Source organism: Dermacentor andersoni, unplaced genomic scaffold, assembly GCF_023375885.2.
Source record: "Dermacentor andersoni unplaced genomic scaffold, qqDerAnde1_hic_scaffold ctg00000462.1, whole genome shotgun sequence".
In the NCBI taxonomy this organism is placed as follows: domain Eukaryota; kingdom Metazoa; phylum Arthropoda; class Arachnida; order Ixodida; family Ixodidae; genus Dermacentor; species Dermacentor andersoni.
The window spans coordinates 60,001-63,749 of NW_027315146.1; the positions used below are offsets into that span (position 1 = coordinate 60,001).

A 3,749-nucleotide genomic window follows, 5' to 3' on the forward strand; every position below is an offset into this window, starting at 1 on the left:
CGTGAAATCCACACCACGAAATGAACGTCCCTTTGTTACCCTTTTGTTACCGCGGCTTCGAAACCGTGCGTAATACCAATTTAATTGTGTCCTGGTTGGCCGTTTGTCAGCACTTTGTGTTCTTCTAGAAAATCAACTACTAGTTTATAAATTACGTGCGCGAAATTTTCCTCCGTGTGCACCACCAAAATACTTAAAGAAGAGAGAATGCGTCCGGGGCCTTGGGATTTCGAAAATGCCGTGCTCTGAAATTTTCACATCCGCCATTGGAAAGATAATTATTATCCGTCGTAAAAAAGAAAAAAAAAAAGAAAGAAATCACATTTGAAATTATCATTGAAAGTGGCCACGTTTTTCGGGGCATGTCTTGATGAAATAATTTCAGTTCAGTTCAGCATGATTGGATTTCATCTTTTCCAGTATTCTCAGTACTCTCGTTGTAGTACCAATTGCCGGCAGATTTTTTTTTTAGTTGTTTAGAGTTATACATTCCTGAACGATGTTTTTCTTTTCCTCAAAGCTAGCCATAGAACCAGCGCTTTCTATAAAATCATGACAATAAGAATCCAGCATATCGGTTCATCTTCGGCGCGATTAAAGTTCGGGAACTGGCGATTTTTTATTGCCGTGATCAAGAAGGTTAACACCAGATAAGGCGTGATATTTCAGCATACCAGTCACGATATCTAATCGAATCTAAGATTGAAATGGCGTTCTGAATTCTTTCGGTTCCAGATAGAAAGAAACAGAAAAAAAAAAAAAAAGAAAGGATGTGATTGATTGCCATTCAAATCTGAAGACCGCGTGGAGAAAGTGTTCCGGTTTACATTCGGCAAATCAAAATGAACGGCTAAAATTAATCCATCGTCTGGTTTCATGCGCGAGATCACGTAAAAGGCAGCCATTCTTCTTAGCATGGTTTCTCTCTTTTGCTCTCTCATTCGCGCACGGAAATTTCTTCGTACGGGAATTTTATGAAGCGAAGGCGGCTGCAGACCATTTTCTTTGTTTAGTTCATGTTCGTAGGCGCAAATTACAAACCTAACACTTGGAGCAACATTTCCACTACTCTAGAGGGGCATAAACTGTAGACAGTGCACGCTTTCTCATTTATCCAATCGCTCGCAAACACATTGCATTGCTAGTCTACAGTGGCAATACAAAGTGACGTTTCACCATGCACGTCGAAGTTCATTACCAGTACCGCGCCAGCATCGACCGGCCGGCGAAGCGACGAGCTCAGCAGCGCATGCGCAAGGCCCGACACCACCCCAACCGAGCTTCCCTGCTTATCGGAGAGAGCAAGTGCGCGTGAACACGGGCGCGTCTGAGTATCTGGATTTAAAAAAAAAAAGAAAAAGAAAGCGTTTCCGAGATATTGACAAAGACAAGTGGTCGCGGTCGCTCTGAATCTTATCGTATTATAGAAAACGTGGGATGGCGGCGCTTCCTCGAGGGTCAGAAAGTACAATCGTCGAACTAGGTGGCAAGTGGAGTACATCCTTTTTCTTGGAACGGTTTGCAATTGACTGCTTGAATGTGCCGACCACGCGTCGCGGGTCGCGTATAGAGCCAACCGTTGGCAAGCACGCGTCTAGCGTAGCAGCAGAACCGATCGCGGTTGCGATAACCCATCGTTGGCAGCGAAAAAGAAAAACACCCACACGCAGTTTGTAGCAATAACCGTACAAATCAATGTGGTTTTAAATATAGCTTCACTGGTCACCCAAGAAGGGCACCGAAACTTTCTCATGACGCACACCGCTGTAGTCCACAAAGAACAAAGCGCACAAAATAGATATGATACAGCCGCACCGCATTATTTCGTGTTTTCACCATTTCATTACTTTCGTGTGCATGCGCGCTAGGGCCACGCAGGCCAGGAGTAAAAGGCACGAAAAAAAAAAAAAAAATGGTACGCAATCCTAAGCTTTGACTTGACTGCTGTGGCACTCGCATTTGTGTTCTTTACCTTAGGCGAACGCAATGCGCAAACTGAACTGGAATTTCCAATAATGGAAATTCCTGTTTGGCTCATATTTGCGTTTTTCGCCCGAGCAAGCGCTTCACTGCACTACGCTTTGCCCCTTCAACGTGGCTACACTGCCCGGCAGGCGTGTTCTGCGTAGGGCCGAACCTGCAGGCAAAAAGCATGGGCGCCGCCATCTTGTTGAGAGCGGCGCCAGGGACACAATCGCGCCTAGCTCATTGAGTTTTCCCCCAAAACTGAAAAAAATTTGACTTCATTAAACGAGAAAGATGCCACGAGTGTCCCAACAAAAAGCTTTGAGGATTACCGAAGGGTAACTGAGGGCGACGCAACGGGCTCTGGAAAGAAGGATGATGGGTGTGGCGTCACGGGGGGATCGGAATAGAGCAGATTGGGGTGTGCGAGAACAAACGCTCGTTAATGACACCAAAGTTTAAACCAGGAAAAACAAATGGGCATGCGCAGGGCATGCAATCTGGGGGGAAGATAACCGGTGGCCATTAAGGGTTACAGACTGAATTCCGAGAGGAGGGAAGCGTAGCAGGGGGTGGCAGAAAGGTAGGAGGGCAGATTAGATTAGGGACTACATGGCGACAATCGGCACCTGACCGGGGTACTTGGAGGATCATGGGAGATGCCTTTGCCCTGCAGTGGGCGTAGCCAGGATGATGATGATGATGATGTTCATGATGAAAAGGTAGCAACAGGTCTTCGTAACATACAGGTTAGAAAGATGAGGCACCTTTTAACCCTTGAATATATTTCGCCACATTCGGGCATACGACAAGTTTGTTTTCGAGGCGCTCGGTCCCACTGCTGCGAAAATGTGTACACAAAGGCTGCACAGTAGTTGCCAGAAATCGGGCACTCTATTTTTCTTTCATAGGGAATCTTTCTTCCACTTGGGCAGCGGATTTCGGCGGCAGGGCGAGCTTGCGTGGGCGCGGTGGTTTACGGATCCAAGCGATAGTGAACTCCAAAATCCAGTGTTGGCTTTGAGTGGGATTCATATTGATTGCGAACCCCACGGCTAATCCTACCCCCCATCCCCCCAAGTGGCTCTTTACAGGAGACAATCATTCAGAGACATCGGACAAATAGGAATTCTGGTTCTTTCTTTTGCTTTCATTAATTTTTCTCGAAGCCCATAACTAGAAATTTGCTGGAGCGGCTGTCCCATTTGCGACGCAACAAGTGCGACGCTACACACAGATGGAGTGGCAGTTTAATTACTCTCGTGGTCCGCGAACCGGCATCGTTGCGTGTAGTATAGGAATGGTGCGTGTCAAGTCAGTGCTCGCGTTGAGCTTGTGCTCTTCATTTTGATTGAATGAAGTCTCACCTAAGTGAGCGGGGCCGATCCCGGAGGTAGTGCAATACCGGGCCGACCTGCGGCGGAGGTGAAGCAGGCTTCAAGCACTCCGCCAACTTCCAAAAATAGGTTTAATATCGTGGGTCCATATAGAACCCGTATCAGATATTAAGCTGATAAGAACAGAGTTTTTTATTTATGCTAGTTACAAATACATCAAAAATATGTTACAAAACCAAGGAAAAAACGGATAAAAGGTGTATAATCTAAAAACGCAAACAAATGACTAAAAAAACTAGTTAGTGGTGTTAGTGATAAAAGGCTAAAACTGTAAAGGTGTAAAATACATGGCAAAACGCTTCTCTAAAACATAAAAGATCATTAAGAGGTGCCTACATGGGCTTTAAAAATCTTCGTAGATGGGCTTCGTAAATCTTCGTACATGGG

The 3,749-nt window shown here is 45.7% G+C and overlaps 1 non-coding gene across 1 annotated transcript; it reads right to left on the minus strand.

Moving 5' to 3' along the window:
• Nucleotides 1-3,336: 3,336 nt before the first annotated feature.
• LOC140214536 (U2 spliceosomal RNA) lies at nucleotides 3,337-3,528 on the minus strand. The gene has a single exon (XR_011891473.1). It is a non-coding gene; the product is annotated as a U2 spliceosomal RNA (small nuclear RNA).
• Nucleotides 3,529-3,749: the final 221 nt, after the last annotated feature.